This window comes from Portunus trituberculatus, chromosome 33, assembly GCF_017591435.1.
Source record: "Portunus trituberculatus isolate SZX2019 chromosome 33, ASM1759143v1, whole genome shotgun sequence".
NCBI classification, from domain to species: domain Eukaryota; kingdom Metazoa; phylum Arthropoda; class Malacostraca; order Decapoda; family Portunidae; genus Portunus; species Portunus trituberculatus.
Genome location: NC_059287.1, coordinates 10612696 through 10626886, shown reverse-complemented (window position 1 = coordinate 10626886; position 14191 = coordinate 10612696). Strand labels below are relative to the sequence as shown.

At 42.7% G+C, this 14191-nt stretch overlaps 1 protein-coding gene across 2 annotated transcripts in view; it reads left to right on the top strand.

The window, feature by feature from the left end:
- Window positions 1–565: 565 nt before the first annotated feature.
- The window catches only part of LOC123512186 (protein N-terminal asparagine amidohydrolase-like), a 226492-nt gene continuing 212866 nt past the window's right edge, over window positions 566–14191 (top strand). The window contains exon 1 of one of the 2 annotated variants that reach the window (XM_045268428.1): window positions 566–1314. The gene's annotated coding sequence lies outside the window, so the exon portion shown is untranslated. The remainder of the gene's footprint in view (window positions 1315–14191) is intronic. The other variant, XM_045268427.1, reaches the window with a different exon arrangement.

The following is a 14191-nucleotide window of genomic DNA, read 5'->3' as shown; positions in this document are numbered from 1 at the left end:
CACGTTAAAACAAGTTAGGAGTCTATTAAGAGGAATAAATAAACGAGGGAGGGATGGGGGGAGGAAAATGGGTGGTGAGAGAGAGAGAGAGAGAGAGAGAGAGAGAGAGAGAGAGAGAGAGAGAGAGAGAGAGTCATAAATTCCACATCTTTGGTGCTCTAGTCATTACCATTTCTCATCACATTTACTACAAAGCCTCATAGTTCACTCACCCATTACTACTACGCCCCATCCCTTCCCTTTCCCTCCTTCAGCGTCGCCTTCACCGTCAAAATAACCAGACAGCATCATTTCTCGGGATACACTGAGCTGGTTCTCCGTCACAAACTCCCTGACAGCTGTTCCCAGAAGCCATTACGTTTCAAGCATCGGGAGGAGGAAATTACCGTCTTTCTTCCCCGTCAGGAGGCACTACTGACGGGGATGACGCAGTAAGAAGCTCCGGGGCGCGTTGTGAAATAAAGAATCGGTTATAACTAGAACTCGGGCAGCGCCTTCAGGTGATCTAGCTGGGTATACCTTGCGCTGCCTCCCTCGCGTCCTGGCATCCCGCTCCCTCCATACCTCACTGGGCGCTGGGCGGGGCTAGCAGGGGCCTGGCAGGGGCTTGGTAGGGCCCGGCAGGGTGCGGGTACTGTTCACCTTCACATATATCCTTATCAGAGGCAAGTGTGTAAAGCAAAAGTGATAAAGTGTGCAGTATATCGGGCAGGTTTGGTAGTGGCTGCGCGGCGCGTCTGGCAGCGGCGCGGCGCAGTGCCCAGCCCGCCCAGCCCCAATCAGCCGCGGGCAACCTGTGCTCCCATCTCTCAACATCCTTCACTACCACTAACTCTCACACACCTGGCGTCTGGGCATCTCACCTCGCCCTCAAAACTCCTGTGTGGCGGTGATACTTGGCTGTGCGTGGCTGTGAGGCGTCGCTGCGCTGAGATAGTAACAAGCAGGTATAGGCCTACTTATGGGAAAGTGAATTTAAAGGTGGGCACTGTCCCGAAAGCTGTGAGGATTAGTGTCAATTTGGCATCTTGAGTGTGTAGTGGATGTTGAGCCTCAGTCAAGTGTTGGTCACTCCAGTGGGCAGAGCAGTGGGCACGTCAGGCGTGTGGGTGATGCGGCCACACTAACCAAACACAACACAGTGCTCTAGGGACGTTGCAGACCGAGGATGTGATAGATCAGTGTTGCGAACCACCACCGACGCCAGCCACCGTGATCAGTAGTGCCGGGCGCGAGGGAGCGAGGCCAGGCGGGACGGGGAAAGCTCCTACACCAATCTTTGAGAGGCAGAGAAGAGAGCAAGCCAAACCCCAGGTAAGTGTCTCATGTCGTGCACCACTCCACTACTAGGCCACCACTCCCTGCCGCCCTGCCACCCTGCCGCTACCTGCCCGCTGCTCTGTCGGGCTTCGGCATGAAGGGCACTAGTGTCCAGCTTGAAGGATGCCATTGTGACTCACGCACAGGTGACCTCGTAATACCACCACCACCACCACCGCCACCTGCTGCGCCTCCTCCTGCTACCCGGGCAAGCCTCGCCACGCCATATTCCCTCATGCATTCTCTCCCCATTCCTGCCGTGCCTCTCAGTGCAAACCTGCGCCACACTGCCTTCCGAGTGCAGGTGTGGGTGGCGCACAACACTTCCACACCTGCATCGGAGAAGCACAGTGTGTCGAGATAGAGGTGAAGAAGCAACGGAAGGAATGGCGAGTCTGCATCACGAAGCGTTACAGTTTTTGTAGCGCCCCGCAGCCTGTGAAGCCCCGGAGCGAGGGTTCGAAGCGTTAATTATCTCGAGGACGCCGCTGCCGTGCCTCGATGCGTGTACTGCTCGGCCTTGTGTCAGGGTGTGAAGCACGAGAGGCAGGGAGGGAGAGGCTTATCTGCTTACATAACCACCCCACCACTCCCTCATTAAGACATGGACAACCTCTATGTCTGATAAACCTTCCTTACTATTATCGCCACACACACACACACACACACACACACACACACACACACACACACATTCATCCTCCTTGAAATTTGGGCGTGTGTGTGTGTGCGCGCGTGTTAATGAATCATAAATATTAATGTTAAATATATACATATACACAGATTTTAATCAATTTACTTATTTATTTTCTGAAAACGTGTGGAAAGGGTGTCATTAGAATCTCGCAATGTTAGTTTTCGTTACAAATTCGTGACAAGGAAGCATATTTTTCTTCTATTCTTTTGTTTGTCTATAATTTTTACCTTAGACTTTCAACACCCGAAGAAAAATAAATCCTCGCTGTTTTCTTTGTCTTTTTCCTTCTCTATATTCAATTGTTTGTGTGATTTTGTGGCGCCGTGGTGTTCTTGTGTCTTCTGGCGAACATCACTGTGACTGGCGTGTTTGTACAGCATTATCTCGGTGAAGTCTTTGATATCTCACCTCACCCGTCATGTAGTGGTAGTATTAGTTGTTGCTGTTGTTATTATTGTTATTGTTGTTCTGCTCCTCCTTCTCCTTCTCTTTCATCTTTTCCTTTTCCATTTCCTTTTTCCTTCTTCTCTTCCTTCTCCTCCTCCTCCTTTTCCTTCTCCTTTCTCCTTGTTCTCCTCTTCCTTCTTCTCCTTCTCCATTTCCTTTCCTTTCTTCTCCTCCTCCTTCTCCTTCTTCTCCATCCTCCTCCTCCTCCTCCTCCTCCTCCTCCTCCTCCTCCTCCTCCTCCTCCTCCTCCTCCTCCTCGCAATTAATTTTACATTTCTCCTTGGTGGAAAATAAATGACGGAAAAAGATCGTGATTCCAGGTAATTGGTCTTTTTAGGCTCACTGAAGTTGTAGTTGTTGTTATTTTTATTATCATTATTTGTTATTTTCATTCCATACCTTGACTTAATTTCTTCCTGTTCACGTTTTTTTTTTTCTATTCTTCGTCCTCTGTATTTGTTTTTCGTCGATATTGCTGTTCTTCCTTATTTTTTCTCTATTCTTCGTTCTTTCCATCATTATCATCATCATCATCATCATGTTATTTGTTTTTTCTTCAATATTACTCTTTTTCATTATTATTTTCTATTCTTTGTCTTCCTTTCCATCATCATCATCATCACCATCACTATCTTGGCCACACAACACCACAATCCTAACAATCAAAACACCTTGCATTCCCTTCACCACCACTGTCACCATCACTGTTTAGCTAGTCAGTGCTCACCTATTTACCACACCACAAATGCTCCTTGATACCGTCCTTGGGCGGAGCAGCTTCGTCTAATTCGCGGCCTCAATGTCTATTCAGCACTTCCTCTTCTGCATTTCCCCTCAGCCTGCTTGTCTTATCCTCCTCTCTCTCTCTCTCTCTCTCTCTCTCTCTCTCTCTCTCTCTCTCTCTCTCTCTCTCTCTCTCTCTCTCTCTCTCTCTCGAGGGGAGGGAATGAGAGGAAGTGAAGGTGAAGGAATGGTTAGGTTAGGTTGCGTTGCTCGAGTGTGGGGGAAGGAAAGGGGAAGGAGATGTAGGAGAGAGGGAAGGGGAGGAAGGAATAAAGTGAGGGCAGGAATAGGTTAGGTTAGGTAAGGTTAGTTTTAGGTTAGGTTAGGTTGCTGTAGCAGTAATGAGTAGTAGGTGCTAGGGAGGAGAGGATACGTGGGATAGAAGGAAGGAATGAAGAAATGAGGGGCAAGAATAGGTAAGGATAGGTTAGGTTAGGTTTGGTTAAGTTAGGTTGGTGTTGTGCTGGGGAAGGGGGAAGAAGACTTGGGGTAGAAGTAAGGGAAGGAGAGAAGAAGTGAATGCAAAGATAGGTACACTTAGGAAAGGTTAGGTTAGGTTAAGGATAAGGACATTAATCGTAGTGTGTAGCGTGGATGAGGAACAATTAAAGATCAGGATAAGTTAATCGTAGTGTATACGTAGAGGAACAACAATTAAAAGTTAGGTTAAGTTAAGTAATGATGGGGTGGGATGAAGTTGATCTTAGTGTATACGTGGAAGGGCAACAATTAAAAGGTTAGATCAGGCAAGAATGGAAGGAATAGATATTAGAATGAATAGTGTGTGGTGGGGAGGAACAGTAATGATAGGTCAGGTTAGGTAAGAATAGGATATAAATTAGAAGGAATAGTGTGTAGTGGGTAGAAACAACAAATTGAAAGTTGTTGAATGGGAAGGATAGAAATTAGAATGAATAGTGTGTAGGAGGGGCAAACAATGATAGGTAAGGTTAGGTAAGAATAGGAAGGATAGAAATTAGAATGAATAGTGTATAGCGGGGATAAACAATGATAGGTAAGGTTAGGTAAGAATAGGAAGGATAGAAATTAGAATGAATAGTGTATAGCGGGGTTAAACAATGATAGGTAAGGTTAGACAAGAATAGGAAGGATAGAAATTAGAATGAATAGTGTGTAGCGACTATAAACAGTGATAGGTAAGGATAGGCAAGAATAGGAGGTAAGGAAATGAGTCATGGTAGTGCAGACAGAAAGCAATCACAGGTTAGGATGGGACGGAAGGAACAGCAGTGAAAGCTCCTTCCTCGTGTGTTGCTGTGACAAACAATACCAGCGATGATGACAGCAGTAAAGTGAGTAATGTAGTGTTGCTGTGTTGTTTGTAGCGGTGACAAACAATAACAGCAGTGATAGCAGTGATGTCAATCTTGCAGTGTGTAGCAGTGACAGACAATAACAGCGATGACAGAGCTAGTAACTTCAGCAGCAACAGCGACAGTCTTCTATTAAGCGTGTATCTACTGAAAATTGTACTACTACTACTACTACTACTACTACTACTACTACTACTACTACTACTACTACTACTACCACCACCAGTATTTCTGTGTCGACCGTCATCTTCTCTCACTACTATTACTACTACTACTACTACTACTACTACTACTACTACTACTACTACTACTACTATATCTTATTGACCACCTGAAAAAGTACTTATGAATATTACTTAGAAAAAAAAAAAAAAATTATCATTTACTTGTGTGTGTGTGTGCCAGGAGGAGGAGGAGGAGGAGGAGGAGGAGGAGGAGCGTGAATGTGATGAAAGAGGAACGGTGAGAGGAAGGGGGTGGGTTGGTGGGTGGTGGGTGGTGGGTATTGGGTATTGGGTGGTCATCAAACTGCCCACTGCCCACTCCACCCTCCGCCCCACCCTTTGTGTGAAGCGTGGGCGGTTGGGCGGGGGCGTGAGGGCGTGGGAAGAGGGCTGATTAATGGGCGGGGACTCACTGGGACTTCATGGGCTGCCTTTGAAAGTGTTGAGTGTTATAGGTTGGTCAGTAAAGGTCTGAGTGTTAGGTTAGGGTAAGTCATAGTGTTGAGGAGTGCTTCTGTATGGTACTCTCTCTCTCTCTCTCTCTCTCTCTCTCTCTCTCTCTCTCTCTCTCTCTCCAGCTGATTTCTATCATTAAAAAGGCAGGAAAGAAAGAATTACAGCTCAAATTTTCTCTATTGTTATTATTTTTGCTCGCTTATTCCAATCAACTGTTTATTTATTCTTTTTTTATGTGATTTTGTTACGGGGATTAATTTCGTGGCCTCGTCTTTCCTTTCCTTCATCATTATTCTTGTCACCACCACCACCACCACTACCACTACCACTACCACTACCACTACCACTACTACTACTACTACTACTACTACTACTACTACTAAAATAGCAAGACACCACCATTATCAACAAAACAACAACAACAACAACAATAACAACAAAAACAACCATAACAACAACAACGACAACAACAACAACCATAACAACAACAACAACAACAACAACAACAACAACAACAATTACTACTACTACTACTACTACTACTACTACATCAACATCGCAATATTTCTTTCGTCATTCATACCAGTCAAGTGTTTTCTTATCTTATTCTTGTTATCAGTTAGTAAGACACTGACTGTATACGTACTGCTTCCATCTTATCTTGTTTTCTTATCTCCTTTGATATTCATTTTTGGGAGTCTTCATTCAATTCAAGCTGTTTATTTTGGGATCCTTCATTCATTTCAAGTTATTTATTTCGACTTTTACGTTATATACTTTCATCTCCTATTTCACATCTTATCATTTTTACGTCAACATTTTGCCTTCTGTCATTTCCATCGTCAATAATTTTCATTTTATTACTTCCACATACTTATTTTCCATTCTGTTATTTTCACCAGTCATTTTCATCTCATATTTTCATCATCCATTATTCATATCCACTTCTGCGTGAGGGAGAGGGCATTGAAGAGCATGGGAGGACCTGGTAAGGGAGGGCATGGTATACGAAGAGGCACTGAAGCTGCTGCAGAAGTAAAAAAAAATTGGGAAGGGGTTGGTATGACTTAAGTACAATAGAAGAGCCTGGATTGCCTTCTGCAGGAGAGAGGGCGCTGGAGAGAGTGTGAGGCATGAAATAAAAGTGCTTGAACTACTGAAGGAGGAATATTTGAATGGTGTGGTTTGTTAGAGGTGGTCAGCTTCTACAGGAGGGAGAGGGCGTGGTGAGGGTGACGGTGGCTGTGGTGGCGTGTAGAGGGAGAGTTTTGTTCGTGGAAGTGTGGGCGCCCTCAGGGAAGGTGTGGAGTGGGGTGGTGGGGTGGGGGGTAGGAGGTGTGTGTGGGTGCCTGCTTGCATCGCCTCCTAGAAGTGTAAATAATGCTATATTCTTCTTATTAGTGAGTTTGGTTCTCCTCCTCCTCCTCCTCCTCCTCCTCCTCCTCCTCCTCCTCCTCCTCCTTCTGTTTCTAGTTTTCACTATCCATTTTTTTATTTTCCTATTTCTCACTAATTAGAATCGCCTATCTTCTCTACCTATTCTATTTTTACTACTACTACTACTACTACTACTACTACTACTACTACTACTACTACTACTACTACTACTACTACTACTACTACTACTACCAAGAAGAATAAAGAAAAACAATCATTGCATCATATTTCCTAACCACGCACCAGAGAGAGAGAGAGAGAGAGAGAGAGAGAGAGAGAGAGAGAGAGAGAGAGAGAGAGAGAGTTAAAATTTTCTCCAGTACCAAATCACCCAACCTTTCATCTCTTTCACCCACCACCACCACCACCACCACCACCACCACCACCACCACCCCACGAAGATGATTCCTGGAAATTTAAAGGATTGAGATGGTGTACGTACTTACATTCTCCCGCACGCTACCTTGATCCGGTTCACCCAGGAGGAGGAGGGGAGGAGGAGGAGGAGGAGGAGATAGGAGGGTAGTGTTTGGAAAGGGAATGAAACGGTATGAGAGAGAGAGAGAGAGAGAGAGAGAGAGAGAGAGAGAGAGAGAGAGAGAGAGAGAGAGAGAGTAAAATAGTTTATTGGTTTCTACTACTAGGAAGAGAGAGAGAGAGAGAGAGAGAGAGAGAGAGAGAGAGAGAGAGAGAGAGAGAGAGAGAGAATGGAGGAAAGACAGAGGGAGGGAGGGAGGGAGGGAGCATCACACACTCATTTAGTGAAGGGCGGAGACAAGATTAAAAGATAAGAGTGACTTGAATGAATGTAATTTGTGAGTAACGAGAGAGAGAGAGAGAGAGAGAGAGAGAGAGAGAGAGAGAGAGAGATTCGTATTCTTTTTTACATGTATTATTTTTTTTATCTTTTCATCAGTTAGTGGTGGTCAGCTTCTACATTTTATTTTATTTATTTGTTAACTCTCATTATCTGAAAACATCACACTCCTCCTCCTCCTCCTCCTCCTCGTCCCGTTCCTCATCTCTTCATATCCCGTCAAACAACACCACCTATTTCCCCTTCAGTTCCCCCCATCATCTCCTCCTCCTCCTCCGTCATAACAAGCGCCCGGCAATTACTGGTGCACAAAACTGCTTCACACTCAAGATTGGTTTGAGGCTGTTTTTCTGAGGAGGAGGGAGGAGGAGAAGGAGGAGGAGGAGGAAGAGGAGAAGGAGGAGAAGGTAGAAGAGGAGGAGGAGGGGGTGTCTCTGGTCTTGCCTAGCTTGATGGACCTTGTTATTGCCCCTACTCCTCCTCCTCCTCCTCCTCCTCCTCCTGGATTGGCGGCAGTTACTCAGAAGGTGTGGCAAAGTTAGGTCATTCTTGTGGTGGTTCTGGACAAGGCGGCTTTGAGGTACACGGGACAGTTAAGTACTCTCTATTATTTTGAGACCCGGTGTTGATAGTGAAGGTGGTGGAATTTTTGTGGCTTTTTCTTGTACGTCTACTGTGGTTGTGAATTTGGAAACGTCATGATTTTGTGTCTCTCTTCTTGTAAGTACGAGTATCATTAATGAAGTGCGTGTATGATGATGGACCTTCGAAACATCATTATTTTTTTACCGTTTTCTTTTACATCTAGTGAAGTGCGTGTGGTGATGGAACTTGGAAACATCATAATTTTTTACCATTTTTTGTTTTAGGTACTCATACTGAAATAGCCTTGTGGTTGTGGTGAACTTATAAACATCATATTATTTTCTTTTTTTTTCTTGTAAGTATACTGAAGCAGCTTTGTGATTGTGGTGAGGACTTGGAAACATCATAATTTTCTGCCTTTTTTCTTTAACTATACTGAAGGGCGTGTGGTTGTGGTGAACTTGGAAACATTATAATTTTGTGGCTTTTTCTTGTACGTATATTGAAGCAGCCTTGTGATTGTGGTGAAGACTTGGAAACATCATAATTTAGTCTCTTATACGTACACTGAAGAGCGTGTGGTTGTGGTGAACTTGGATACATCATAATTTTGTGGCTTTCTCTTGTAAGTACGTAAACTAAAGTGTTTGTTTGGTGATGGACTTGCAAACTATATATTTCTGCCTATTTATTCGTATACCAAAGTGGAGCGTGTGAAGGTTCTGGATGTGGAAACGTTGTATTTTTGTCTCCTTGTACGTATATCGGAGCGTGTGTGTGTTGTTGCGTTTGGAAACTATATTTTTGTCTTTATTCGTTTACCAAAGTGGAGCGCATGAAGGTTATGTTTGAAAACCTTGAACAGTTTGTCTTTATCTTATATGCATATCGAAGTTGGTTATTCAAAAAATATTGACTAACTATCATCATATTTTATTTTATTTTCTCACAAGATCTATATAAAAAAAAGGATTTATTGGTCTGCTTCCCACGGTATCCTCCTTCTTAAGTCATCACTGGCATTACTCTCACACTGAAACGATAAGAAGCGTATAAAGAGTGCTATGTCGGTTTCTCACTGTGTATTCCCCACGTTAAGCTCTCGCTATAGCATTACTCTCACATTGAAATGAGTGATGGGGAGTAGAGCATATATGTCAACTTCTGTGTTTTCTCAGTCAACTATCACTGGCATTACTCTCACAATGAAACGATAAGAAGGGTGTAGAGATTGTTATGTGTGATTCTCTCTGTGTTTTCCTCACGTTAAACTGTAACTAGTAATACTCTCACACTGAAACGATTAGTGGGGAGTAAAGGATGTTCTGTCTCTCTTTCTCTCCCTCTATTCCTCACGTTAAACTCTCAATAATATTACTCTCACACTGAAACGATTAGTGGGGAGTAAAGGATGTTCGCTCTTTCTCTCTCTCTCTCTATTCCTCTCGTTAAACTCTCAATAGTATTACTCTCACACTGAAACGATTGGTGGGGAGTAGAGAATAGTATGTCGTTTTCTGTGTTTTCCTTGTAAACTCTCACTGATATCACTCACATTGAAAAGATTGGTGGGGAGTAAAGGATGATCTGTTTTTTTTTTCTCTCTCTCTCTCTCTTTCTATTCCTCACGTTAAACTCTCAATAGTAATACTCTCACATTGAAACGATTGGTGGGGAGAAGAGAATATTACGTCGGTCTCTCTCCGTTGTCCTCTTTAAACTCTCACTAGAATTAGGTTGATATTCAGAAACACTTGATTCTCTCACCACGACTATTTTCTAAGGCCACAGAGATGACTGGTAGGATTCTGAAGAGAGTATTTCCTTCTATTAACGCAGAAATCACGTTAATTTGTCACTATAACCACTAAAACACCCTGAAAACCCGTGAACCTTTAACTAGAACCTTTTGGAATAGTGGAAGCGCGTTGTGGAAGAGTTTTAGAATAGGAACCTTACTCTCTCATTGAATTAGAATTGATTAGAAGGATGTAAAGTGTGTTATGTTGGCTTGTCTCTGTGTTAGACTCTCACTAGTGTGTTGGAAGCTCCCTTGAACATTCCTCACAAACTTTCCCTGCAGGTTGTTACAAGAAAAAGAGATAAGGTAGCGAGACGAAGAGTTTAAAAGGAAGTAGAATATTAATACTTGTCGGTAGTTTATCTTGCAATGACAGTGAGTGAAGTTATCTGAAAAAAAGTAAAAGTGCTGGAATTCATCGTATTATACATTGGGATCTTGTTATTTGCTGCGTTTTGAAGCAGAATGTTTAGATTTTAGAGCTTTTTTATTGATTGATCCCGGACAGTGAATAAATTTATCTGAATAAAAAAAAAAAAGTCCAGAAATTTATCGTATTATATATCGAAATCTTGTTGTTTATTGCATTTACTTAACCATTGTAATTTAAAGCAGAATATTGAAACTTCAGAACTTTTTATTGATTGATCCCGGAAAGTGAATGAAATAATCCGGGAAAAAACGAAAAAAAAAAAAAAAATCAGAGAAGCTTAGAAATTTACCGTGATTTCCATTGATTTATTTACGTTTTTCATTTAGCGAAGCAGAATATTTGAACTTCAGAGTTTCTACTGATAGATCCTGGACAGTGAGTGAAGTTATCTAAAAGAAAAAAACAGAGAGAAGTCCAGGAATTTGACCGTATTATACACCGCGATCTTGCTGTTTGTAGCAGTATTTCATTATGAAGCAGGATATTAGAACGAGAGCTTTTTATTAACCTCGGACTGTGAGTGAAGAGATCTGAAAAAACGAACAAAACAAACAAACATACGAGAGAAGCGTAGAAATATTTACCGTGATTCGCATCTACATATTTACGTTTTTATTTATTGAAGCAGAATATTATAGAGCTTTTTATTTATTGACCCAAGACAGTGCATATTAAGTCCTTCAATACTGAGGTGTATTTGTACCATTATTTTGGGGTATCATTAGACGATTTTGTTTGCATTAAGAAGGGTATATGGAGGCGACAAGATTAATGGCCAGAGTCTTCACTATTTTAATCACAAGTTTCTGAAGTTGTATGAAATCGCTAAATAGTGACCAGAATAAATATGAAAACACGGCACGGTACTGAAGAAATTAACCTTCAGTACTGGGACACATTTATTCCTTGAGATTTGTGTACGATTAGACCATTTTATTGACATTAGGAAGCGTCTATGGAGGTCAGAAGATTAATGGCCAGAATCTTCACTGTTATAATCCCCACATGAATTTCTGAAGCTGTATGAAATCGCTAAACAGTAATGAGTATGAAAAATCGGAACTCTACTGAAGAGATTAAGTAAAGACATCGAACGAAACAGGACCACATCTTCGAAACACAAGAGAACAAGTCTATCTGTCATCTGCGCCAGTGTGTGTTGTGTCTCGAATGTTAAGTGTTTCGAAGCCCGCGCTGGAGCCTCGTCAAGATGGAGATGAGAGGAGTGTGTGACGTGTGACGGACAGGTGATCTCGCTGCCGTCCCCACCTGCTCTGTGCACCTGGACCGCCGTCACGTTAATTAGTCCAGTACCTACCTGGTCTTCCTCAGGTGTGTGTGTGTGTGTGTGTGTGTGTGTGTGTGTGTGTGTGTGTGTGAGGACTTTAAGTTGGTTTATTTATCGTCTTGTTTTATTTTTTCTTTTCATTCAGGTCTGCTATTTAAACTTTTTTCTTTAGCCTTTGTATCTTTGCATTGTTACTTTCAAATGTTAAGTAATTTTTGTGTGTTCGTTGTTTTTTATTGCTTGATTCTTTTCCAATATACAGTATATAGTCAATTTTTCCCTTATTTTTTCCTGTTTCTATGTAATTTTACCGTAATTAATATTTCCAGCTCTTTCATTTATATATATTTTTCTTGTTCGTTTTTCAATTTTTATTTTATTTTTGTATTCATCTAATTTATTTATTTATTTATTTATTATTTTTTTTCCTCTGCTTATTAAGTCCGTACTGTGTTTTCTCTCATTTTCTTTCGGTCGCTTTCTCTTCTCAGTGTCATTTTCTCCTCTTAATTGGCGTCACTCGTGGTTTTATTGCAGTTTTTATTGCTTTGTTTGCTTCTGTCCCTTGCATTCACCGCCTTGCTCTGATCATTCTCTCTCTCTCTCTCTCTCTCTCTCTCTCTCTCTCTCTCTCTCTCTCTCTCTCTCTCTAATATTATCTTTCGACTTTTCTTTCTCTACCTTTTTCAATCGTCTTTCATTATTATGCTAATCAGTAAATGTTATTCTCTCTCTCTCTCTCTCTCTCTCTCTCTCTCTCTCTCTCTCTCTCTCTCTCTCTCTCTCTCTCTCTCTCTCTCTCTCTCTCTCTCTCTCTCTCTCTCTCTCTCTCTCTCTCTCCTTTTCCTGTACCTCTCTCTCTCCTCTTTTCCTTCACTCTCCTCCCCTTTCCTTCCTCTCCTCCCTTCTGCCACCTTCGTTTCCCTTCCTGTTCCTTCTATTTTCTCCCCTTCTCATTGCCCTTCTTTTTCACCCCACTTCTCATCCTCTACCCTACCCCCCCGTCTCTCTCCCTCTCTCTCTCCGCCCCCTTCACTCAACAAACACGAGCCATACTTAGCTTACTGTGATATAGACATGGCGTGCAAGCAATTCTGGTCAATATTGGCTCTCCACTTACGGTCTGTCGGGGAATAAGATGAATGCTGCTCCCTCTTTTCACTTACAAGCTGCCCATTACCGCGAGAGAGAGAGAGAGAGAGAGAGAGAGAGAGAGAGAGAGAGAGAGAGAGAGAGAGAGAGAGAGAGAGCGGTGTTTTTCATTAAGTTCGCAGATTATTTTTTTGTTTTATTTATTGTTTTTTTTGTGTTTTCTTTTTTGCGTGAGTTTTGTGTAAGTAGTGGTGGTTGTAGTAGTAGTAGTAGTAGTAGTAGTAGTAGTAGTAGTAGTAGTAGTAGTAGAGAAGATAATGCAAAAGAACATGCAAAGAAGGAAGAGGAAGAGACAAAGAAATGCGATAAAGAACAAAGGAACACGAAAATAAGAAGGAAAAACCAGAAGGAGAAGGAAGAGAAGGAGGAGGAGGAGGAGGAGGAGGAAGAAGAGGAGAAGAACGAAGAGGAGAGAGGAAAAGAGAGAGGAGGATGTAGAAAAAGAAAAGAAGATTAAGAAAGAAGAGGAGAAACATGAGCAGACTGAATAAAACGAAGACAAGAAGGAGGAGGAGGAGGAGGAGGAGGAGGAGAAAGACCAACAAAGAAATAGAAAAACGAACATAGTGAATAGAACGAAAAAGAAAAAGAATAATAACAAAACACGAAAAAAAACAACAAAACACTTAGAAACCCCTTTGATATTTATTATGGATCGCAATCATTAGTATGCAAAGAATTAGCGAAGGAGTGAGAGGAGATGAACCAGGGCGCAGTGCTGTTAGGTGATAGATAACTGAGACGCGGCGTGTCCCCAGGGAAGGGCCGAGAGGGTGAAGGAGGCGGTAGAGGGAAGAGGAGAAGGGAGTATGTGGTAGATGGAAAAGGAAGAAAGGAGAGGAAAGAAGAGAGGAGGAGAGAGAAATATAGAAGAAAGGCTGAGTGGGTGAAGGAGGTGGGAGAGGAGGGCAGGAGAGGGAAGAGGAGAAGAGAGTATGTGATAGATGGAAAAGGAAAAAGGAGAGAGGAGGAGAGACAAAAGAAAGAGAAGAAAGGCTGAGGGAGGGAAGGAGATGGGAGAGGAGGGCATAAGAAGGAAGAGGGAAGGAGTATGTGGTGAATGGAAGAGGGGAAAAGGAAAGGAGAGAGAAGGAAGGCTGAGGGAATGAAGAAGGTGAGAGGGAAGAATAGGAGAAGGAAGAGGCGAAGGGGGAGTATGTGGTGGATGGAAGAGGGAAAAAGGAGAGGAAAGGAGAGAGAAGAAGGTGGGAGGGGAGAGCATGAGAGCGTAGAGGGGAATTGAGTATGAGGTTGATGGAGGAGGAAAGAAGGAGAGGAGGGGAGAGAAAGAAAGAGAGGAAAGGTGTTAGGAATAAAGGAGAGACTGAGAGGGTGAAGGAAATGGGAGGGCAGGAAAGGAGAGGGAAGGGACGAAGGAATTATGTTGGATGGAAGAGGAAAGAGGAGGAGAAGAGGT